Source organism: Oncorhynchus kisutch, linkage group LG19, assembly GCF_002021735.2.
Source record: "Oncorhynchus kisutch isolate 150728-3 linkage group LG19, Okis_V2, whole genome shotgun sequence".
NCBI classification, from domain to species: Eukaryota; Metazoa; Chordata; class Actinopteri; order Salmoniformes; family Salmonidae; genus Oncorhynchus; species Oncorhynchus kisutch.
The window spans coordinates 11337250-11347047 of record NC_034192.2 but is presented as its reverse complement, the minus strand read 5'-3'; the positions used below and the strand labels follow the sequence as shown (position 1 = coordinate 11347047).

General features: G+C 43.2%; 1 non-coding gene across 1 annotated transcript; it reads left to right on the top strand.

Moving 5' to 3' along the window:
* Nucleotides 1-8461: 8461 nt before the first annotated feature.
* LOC116355117 (U7 small nuclear RNA) lies at nt 8462-8514 on the top strand. The gene has a single exon (XR_004204362.1). It is a non-coding gene; the product is annotated as a U7 small nuclear RNA (small nuclear RNA).
* The last annotated feature ends 1284 nt before the right edge of the window (nt 8515-9798 follow it).

Below are 9798 nucleotides of genomic sequence, written 5' to 3'. Positions count from 1 at the left end.
ATTCAGATGCTCATGAGATCTGCGTTGTTGTTTGAGTGTTTGTGTTGTGGGTTCCCAGACCCAATAAAGTTTGCCTCTATCTCTGTCTGTCTGCCTGCATGCCTGCCTGCCTGTCTGCCATCAGTGAGGTCTGGAAATGCAGCTCCGTCTCAGGTTCTGCTGTTGTGCAGTGGTTGCACAGCCTTTCCGCTACAGGGAGCCAGGTTTTCCTATGTCTACCCTTCTCGATGGCAAGGCTGTGCTCACTGAGCCTGTACTTTGGTAGGTTTTGATCAGGAACCATGGTCAAATAGTTAGCCACGGTGTACTGTCGATTTAGGGCCAAATAGCACTGCATTTTGCTTTGTATTTGTGCTTGTGTTTCCAAAAAAGTAATGTAGTTTTGTTTTGACTGTGTTATAATTTCGTTCATTTGATTGATTGGATGTTTGGTCTTGAGGCTTCAGTGTGTTAGTAGAACAAGTTTGTGAACTCAGCCCCAGGACCAGCTGGATGAGGGGACTCTTTTCTTTGCTCAGCTCTTGGCATTGCAGGGCTTGGTAAGGATATGAGAGGGGGTCACTGTATTTTAGATGTTTCCAAAACTTAATTGCTCTTTTTAAAGTTTTTATTATTCATGGATATTGGCCTAATTCTGCCCTGCATGCATTGTTTGTAGTTTTCCTCTGGACATGTAGGAGAATCTTACAGAACTCTGCATGCAGGGTTTCAATAGGGTGTTTGTCCCAATCTTGTTTTGCAATGTCACGACTTCTGCCGAAGTTGGCTCCCCTGCATGTTCGGGTGGTGCTCGGCAGTCGTCGTCACCGTCCTACTAGCCGCTAACGATCCCTTTTTCGTTTGTCTGTTGGTTTTGTCTTATTAGTTTCACCTGTGTGTATTTTGGTTTAATTAGCTTCCCTATATGTAGTAGTTTGACCAGCCCTTGTTTTGTGCGGGATTGTCTTTTGTTACATGTGTACATATTAGGTTTTATTTTCTATACTGGACACCCTGTGGTTTTGGGTTGTCTGGTATAGTGTCCTGCACCCTGTATTGTATTGGGCTTATCAGTTTGGTGTGCAATAGTAAAGCACTTTACTCAGTTACTCTCTCTCTGCGTCTGATTCCTGCACACCCACCTAGTCCCGCGTGACATGCAAATGGAACTCACACTTCGCTGCCATAAAGTGCAATTGGTTCAATTACATATTCAATTAGTTTTAGCCAAATTTTAATAGGTATTTCAATTTGAATTAGCTTTTTAATGGCGTAGAATGCCCTGCGTGCTTTCTCTCTCTGTTCATTCACTGCCTCATTAAGGTGTCCGGTTGAGCTTATTTTTAAACCTAAGTAATTGTAGTGTGTGCAGTACACTATATATTTTGTACCAATTGAGAACTTTGGTCTAATTCCCTGAGATCTGGATCTTATCTGGAAAATCATTATTTTAGTATTTTTGGGTTTTACTGCCAGGGCCCCAGGTCTGGCAGTACTGCTCTAGCAGGTCCAGGCTCTGCTGTAGGCCATGTGCTGTGGGTGACAGCAGGCATAGGTCATCTGCAAAGAGTAGGCATTTAACCTCTGAATTGTGGAGACTAACACCAGGGGCTTAGGATTTTTCTAGAATAGTGGCCAATTCATTGATATAAATATTGAAGAGTGCAGGGCTCAGATTGCTACCCTGGCGAAGGCTCTGCCCCTGGTTAAAGAATTCTGTTATTTTCTTGCCAATTTTAATGCTGCACGTATTGCCAGTATACATTGATTTAATGATGTGCTATGTTTTACCCCCTACACCACTTTGAATAACTTTGTAGTATGCCAAATAGAATCAAATGCTTTTTGGAAGTCGATAAAGCAAGCGTATATTTTGGTATTATTTTGGTGGAGATGTTTATCTATCAGGTTGTGTAGGGTGTAAATATGATCAGTCATGCGATGTTTTGGTATAAATCCAATTAGGCTTTTACTCAAGAGTTCTAAACTTCCTTAATAACTCAATGTCTTACTCAATGTAAGACATTGAGTTATTAAGGAAGTTTAGAACTCTTACATTTATAATACTACAGAAAACCTTCCCCAGTTTACTGTTCACACAAATTCCTCAAATTCGTCTCCGTTCTTAAAGATTGGGGTTATGAGTCCTTGATTCCAGATGTCAGTGAAATAACCTACACTCAGGATCAAATTAAACAATTTTAATATAGTCAATTGAAATTTTGCAGTAGTGAGTTTCAGCATCTCATTCAGGATGTCGTCAGGTCCGCATGCTTTTTTACATTTGAAGGCCTGAAGTTTGTTGTAGAGCTCCTGGTCAGTAATTGGGGAGTCCAATGGATTTTGATTGTCCTTTATAGCTTTTTCTAATCCATTCAACTTCTCATGAATTTGGAATTGTTCTGCGTTTGTGTCAATTGAAACGATGTTGTAGAGCATTTTAAAATGGGTTGTCCATATGTCACCATTTTGTATCGCTAATTCCTCTTGTTTAGATTAAAAATAAATCTTTCCAATTTTGCCAGAAGTTGTGTGTGTTTATGGACTCCTCAATTAGTGTCAGCTGCTTGCTGTTGTACTGTGATTGTTTGGTTCTGAGTGTATGTTTATAGAGTTTTAAAGTCTCACAGTAATGAAGGTGTAATTCACCATTATTTGGGTCTCTGTGCTTTTGGTTGGATAGTGTTCTAAGTTTTTTCCTTATCCTTTTACAATCTGCATCAAACCAGTTGTCATCTGTGGTCTTTTTTGTTTCGTTTTTTGTCCATTTCCATTGTACTTCTTTTGCCGTTTGCCTGACTATATAGTTGATGTTTTTTACTGCTAGATAGATGCCTTCTTTACTGTGAGTGAATGTGGAATCCAGAAAGTTATCTAAGAGTGTTTGGATATTTTGGTTACATGTTGCTTTCTGGTATTCTTCTGTGCTGTTTTGGGCCCATACATCATGTCTCCTGCAGAATGATGACGTCAACATCTTTAAGATTTTTGTTGAACTCCAGTGCTAAACTCTTCAGTCTAAAGGTTGATGAGTTTAGACCCTGAATGTTCCACATGCTAACTGAAAGCTTGATGAGTTTAGGCCCTGAATGTTCCACATGCTAACTGATAGCTTGATTAGTTTAGGCCCTGCATGTTCCACATGCTGACTGATAGGTTGATGAGTTTAGGCCCTGAATGTTCCACATGCTAACTGATAGCTTGATGAGTTTAGGCCCTGAATGTTCCACATGCTGACTGATAGCTTGATGAGTTTAGGCCCTGAATGTTCCACATGCTGACTGATAGGTTGATGAGTTTAGGCTCTGAATGTTCCACATGCTAACTGATGGGGATTTCATGTTTAAAAAGAATGAATAGCAGTCAGAAATACAGGAGCTACTAACTAATAAGTTGTTAAGAGTGAGATAAACATTCCTATTCATTGAACAAGTAAACTTTTAGTACAATAAGTGTGTGTGTGTGTGTGTGTGTGTGTGTGTGTGTGTGTGTGTGTGTGTGTTTAGTGCAGATGTATTGGAGGAGCTGTTTAATCTCACTCAACCCTACAGGGTTCTCCTGTCCTCTGACAACCTCTGCGTAGCTGCGCTGGTCCTGCTGTTGGGCCCTGTGGAGTGGAGGACGGCCAGTTCTGGGCTGTGGGGCTTCCTCTCTGGTCTGGTAGAGGTGGTGGTCTGGTGCGGGGTAGTAGGCTGGGCCCGGTCCGGTCTTGCTAAGCCGATGGAAGTGGTGATGCTCTGGTGGTGGGTGGGGCCTGTGGGGTGCGCTGGGTCTGGTGGGGGGTTGAGGGGGCCTGGGGCTCTTTGGTGGTGCAGTGTCTGGGTGGTCCTCTGTCCAGTGCGGCATGGGGTGTTTGTGTACCAAGTGCCACGTCCTTTAGAGACTTGACAAACATCCCTACTGTCTGCTTCCTCAGGTGGGAGTGGTCATGCAGATGCTCTGGGGTGATTGCTGAGTGGTGAGCAACGTGCACGTTCGGGAGTAGGCCACACCCTCTGGTGATGTCAGTGTTGACTTTCTGAATGGTACGGGGATGGAAGTCTTTCCGGAGCAGCAGAGTGGAGATGGTGATGTGGGAGTTGGGGAACCACTCAGAGGCCCTTTCTGCTACTCTGTTGAACAGGCTGCCTACTCTCTCCTGCTCCTCTCGCAGGTTGTTGGTGCCGGTGTGAATAATAATGTGGCATGGTGTGCCAAAGTTAGGTTGGGACAGGATGTGGAGTGCATCCTGTCTTTTTGGGCACCATATTTTGCACACCTTGTGGTGGGGAAGAGTTTATCTTCTTGGATGAATTTCCCATTTGAGTCAATGAGGATGGCCACCACAGTGGGTTTTACCAGATTAGTGCGTTTACGGTCTGGGGCTGGAGTACACAGGGCCTGTGTACATGGAGGGGTGTGTGGGGGTGTGTCAGGGGGGGGTAGAGAGCTTCTCTCTGTAGTAGATGTCCCCGTGTGCGCCTCCTTGTTGACTGGGGGTGTGGGTTAAGCGTTGTCGGTATGAGGGGGATTGTGGTTAAAGGTGGGTCAGTGGGGTTGTTAGAGGTGGTGAGGGGCTGCAGCTTCTCTCTAGGAGTCTGCAGCACCCTCTTGATGACAGTCAAGTCCTTTGCCATTTCCTCCTTTACCTGCACCAGCTCTCTCCTCATGGTGGCCTTTACTTCCTCAAGCGCTGTGGTAAGGCTCTCTCTCAGCACCTGTACAGAGTTCTTCAGCTGGGTCCTGCAGTGGTTGTTCTGGTCCTGTAGAAGCTCTGTGTCTGGGATGGAGGTGGTGTAGCTGGGGGCGCTGCTCCTTCAGCTCAGTAATCCATACCTCTAACAGAGCCAGCCTGTCTCTCAGCAGGCTGATGGTAGTGTAGCTGGGGGGCTGTAACAGTCCTGTTTTGTGAGCAGTCGGCAAACAAAGTTTCTGGGTTCTCGATCAGAATTCTATGTTTAAAATTGATTCTTCTCTTCTCAGATTTCTGCTGGGTATTCAAAAAAGGGGGGGGGGGGGCTCTCAGTCTCTGCTGGTGCTGGTGCTGCTAGTGCTGCCTCAATGGCCATGTGGCTATGGTTACCACCAGTAAACAGTTGGAGCTAGACGGTAAGCTAGCTGACAGATTTGAATTTGGCTAGCTACCACGATGAAGATTGGTCTTTTAACTCACTCTCTGTCAATCTTTTCCTCCTGTGTTGATCTGCAGTTGTACAATTTGATTACCTACGTATACATTTTTTGCTAATTTAATCGTGTCAATCTGGCTCTTAACAACCAAAAAGTTATAAGTCTGGAGCCGTTCTTCTGCATGACTTCTCTCTCAGAATTATTATTATTATTATTATTGTCTCTCTCTCTCAGTCTCTCTCTCTGTCTCTCTGTCTCTCTCTCTGTCTCTCTGTCTCTCCCTGTCTGTCTCTCCCTGTCTGTCTCTCTCTGTCTCTCTTTGTCTCTGTCTCTTTCATTGTCATTTCATTGTCATTGTCATTTATCTTGTTTATCTGTTCTCTTCTCTATCTCTATCCCTCTCCTCCTCTCTCTCTACCGTCGAGCAGAGTAACACATCACCAGCAGGTTGTAGGTTTATTAGGCTAACGCTAATTATCCTCATAGGGTTAGAGGAGTGAGGGGGAAGGGGGCGAGAGGATTAAATAGAGGTCTAATTTGATGACCCTCTCTCATTCTGTTCAGGCCAGGGAGGGACTTGGCTTGTACATACATCCACACACACACAGACGCACTCATGCACGCACACACGCACTCACACACGCACTCACACACATGGTAAGTCAAATCTAATGAATATCCACACATCTGAATGTTATTTCATAGCCGTACCGCACAGTAACACGTTAATATATTTTCATATGGTCAACAGCTGTCGAAGCATCACAACGTGTGCTTCTCGTGCCATTGGTCTGCCAAACTATGTAGCAGTCATATAACTCTTCCTTCAATGCTCTGTAACAGTATCCTGATGCTAGGATACAGTAGAGCAGTGGTCCTGGAGACCTACAAGATGTGTAGGTTTTGTTCCAACCCTGCACTAACACCTAATTCAATTAATCAAGGAAATCATTGGTGATTATCTCTGAACGACCAGCGTTGGTGGTTTTCCTATTTTGTTGCATTGCGAAAGTATTCGGCCCCCTTGAACTTTGCGACCTTTTGCCACATTTCAGGCTTCAAACATAAAGATATAAAACTGTATTTTTTTGTGAAGAATCAAAGAATAACTTGTTTCAAACAATTCTAAAAAATAAAAAATATAAAAAAATTGGTGCATACAGATCATGTGACAGATCATGTGACACTTAGATTGCACACAGGTGGACTTTATTTAACTAATTATGTGACTTCTGAAGGTAATTGGTTGCGGGGGGGGGGGGGGGGTGAACACACATGCAATCACCACTTGTCCGTTTTAATTTTAATTTGATTTTTCTTCACCAATTTGAACTATTTTGTATGTGTCCATTACATGAAATGCAAAATAAAAATCCATTTAAATTATAGGTTGTAACGCAATAAAATAGGAAATCACCAAACGGGTGAATACTTTTGCAAGGCACTGTTTATACACCTGTTTTGAAAGGCCCCAGAGTCTGCAATTCCACTACGCAAGGTGCACCACCAAGCAAGCGGCACCGTGAAGACCAAGGGGATTTCCAAACAGGTCAGGGAAAAAGTTGTAGAGAAGTACAGATCTGGGTTGGGTTATAAAAAAATAGCAGAAACTTTGAACATCCCACGGAGCACCATTAAATCCATTATTAAAAAATGGAAAGAATATGGCACCACAACAAACCTGCCAAGAGAGGGACGCCCACCAAATCTCACAGACCAGGCAAGGAGGGCATTAATCAGAGAGGCAACAAAGAGACCAAAGATAACCCTGAATGAGATGCAAAGCTCCACAGCAGAGATTGGAGTATCTGTCCATAGGACCACTTTAAGCCGTATACTCCACAGAGCTGGGCTTTACGGAAGAGGGGCCAGAAAAAAGCCATTGCTTAATGAATAAAATAAGCCAACACGTTTGGTGTTCGTCTACAGACATGTGGGCGACTCCCCAAACATATGGAAGAAGGTACTCTGGTCAGAACTTCCAGAGATTTCAGTTTTCCAGAGATTTGAGACTGGGGCGGAGGTTCACCATCCAGCAGGACAATGACCTTATGCATACTGCTAAAGCAACACTCGAGCGGTTAATGGGGAAACATTTAAATGTTTTGGAATGGCCTAGTCAAAGTCCAGACCTCAATCCAATTGAGAATCTGTGGTATGACTTAAAGATTGCTGTACACCAGCAGAACCCATCCAACTTGAAGGATCTGGAGCAGTTTTGCCTTGAAGAATGGGAAAGAATTCCAGTTGCTAGATGTGCTAAGTTTAAAGTAAAATATACCAAGAGACTTGCAGCTGTAATTGCTGCAAAAGGTGGCAAAGTATTGACTTTCTACAAAGTATTGACTTTGGGGGGGAGAATAGTTATGCACGCTCAAGTGTTCTGTTTTTTTGTTTGTTTGTTTCACAATAAAAAAATATTTTGTATCTTCAAGTGGTAGGCATATTGTGTAAATCAAATGATACAAAACCCCCAAAATCCATTTTAATTCCAGGTTGTAAAGCAACAAAATAGGAAAAATGCCAAGGGGGGGTGAATACTTTCGCAAGCCACTGTAACACTTGTCGTGCTCTACTGGCATATCAATGGTTAAGTGTTTCAATTTATTTGTGTTCCTATGGGATTCTGCATAAAATAAAGACAATTCAACACTCTGCCTTTCTACCCCAAAGCTCCAGATTGGAAAAGGCCCAGAAAAAGTGGTTTGTTTATAATGCAATAAAAGCAGAAGCATAAAAAAGACAGAAGGGATGAGTTTATGCAGCAATCTTTATTTAATGGATGAGAACACTCTTCACTAGGCCCTACAGGCACATGACAAGTGGATTGGCAGGAACAGTTTAGACTTTGTGTACATGAGAGACTCAATCCTCATGACCAAGCTGTATGTTCATTATCATTCCACCGAGAGCAGCACGCGGACAGTTACAGCAGTCTGAGATGAATTGGTTTTGACTGAGGTGCGACAGTTTACTACAGAATGCTACAGTACTTACTGTATTCTACTGTAGAATACTATACTACACACTGTAGTATCCCTCTCATGTGTAGTACTTACATTGAAATGTTGTAGTATACTGTATAATACTATAGTCCTGTAAATACTACAGTATACTACAGACCACAAAAACACAACAGTAAATACTACAGTAATGTTCGCAAAAACACTACATTCCGCACTGTAGTATCCTACAGTATTTCATTTGCATATACCCTGCCCATTCCCCTCGCCCATATCCCAATTTGTGCCACCCATAAGTGAGAAAACTGCCAATGTAGGCCATATTTTGTGTTCCCTACAGGTTATAGAAAATAGCATAAACTATGAACTATCTGTTCAGACCTCAGTCCTACCTACCTACAGGTTATGGAAAATGTGCCCTTTGAGTATTTCTCCAGTAGGTTTCCTCAAGGAGAAAGCCCCCACTGCTACAGTGCATACGGAAAGTTTTCAGAACCCTTGACTTTTTCCACGTCTTGTTACGTTACAGCCTTATTCAAAAATGGATTCAATAAAATAAAATCCTCATCAATCTACACACAATACCCCATAATGACAAAGCGAAAACAGAAATACCTTATTTACATAAGTATTCAGACCCTTTGCTATGAGACTCGAAATTGAGCTCAGGTGCATCCTGTTTCCATTGATCATCCTTGAGATGTTTCTACAACTTGATTGGAGTCCACCTGTGGTAAATTCAATTGATTGGACATGATTTGGAAGGTACACACCTGTCTTGATAAGGTCCCAGAGTTGACAGTGCATGTTGGAGCAGAAACCAAGCCATGAGATCGAAGGAATTGTCTGTAGAGCTCCGAGACAGGATTGTGTCGAGGCACAGGTCAGGGGTAGGGTAACAAAAAAATTCTGCAGCGTTGAAGGTCCCCAAGAGCACAGTGGCCTCCATCATTCTTAAATGGAATACGTTGGAAACAAACTGAACAATCTGGGGAGATGGGCCTTGGTCAGGGAGGTGACCAAGAACCCGATGACAGAGCTCCAGAGTTCCTCTGTGGAGATGGGAGAACCTTCCAGAATGACAACCATCTTTGCAGCACTCCACCAATCAGGCCTTTATGGTAGAGTGGCCAGACAGAAGCCTCTCCTCAGTAAAAGGCACGACAGCCCACTTGGAGTTTGCCAAAAGGCACCTAAAGACTTTCAAACCCTGAGAAACAAGATTCTCTGGTCTGACGAAGCCAAGATTGAACTCTTTGGTCTGAATGCCAAGCATCACGTCTGGAGGAAACCTGGCACCATCCCTACGGTGGAAGCATGGTGGTGGCAGCATCATGCTGTGGGGATGTTTTTCAGCGGCAGGAACTGGGAGACTAGTGAGGATTGAGGGAAAGATGAACGGAGCAAAGTACAGAGAGATCCTTGATGAAAACCTGCTCCAGAGTGCTCAGGACCACAGACAGGGGCGAAGGTTCACCATCCAACAGGACAGCGACCCTAAGCACTGTCGTGACGTTGTATTAGATAATGTGACGACTGTTGTTCATCGAATGACTAAAGTTTCTAATTGCGTGATTAACTGAATCAAGCAATTATTAACTCATTAACCTGGGTCACCATGGGAAAATTTGTTTTTATTGAGTTTCAATTTCCCAAATGAACTCAAAGAATATCAGAATATCGATTTTACAACAGCCACTAATTAACCAGTTGCCTCTACCAATTGTACCAGACCAATCTTAGTTTA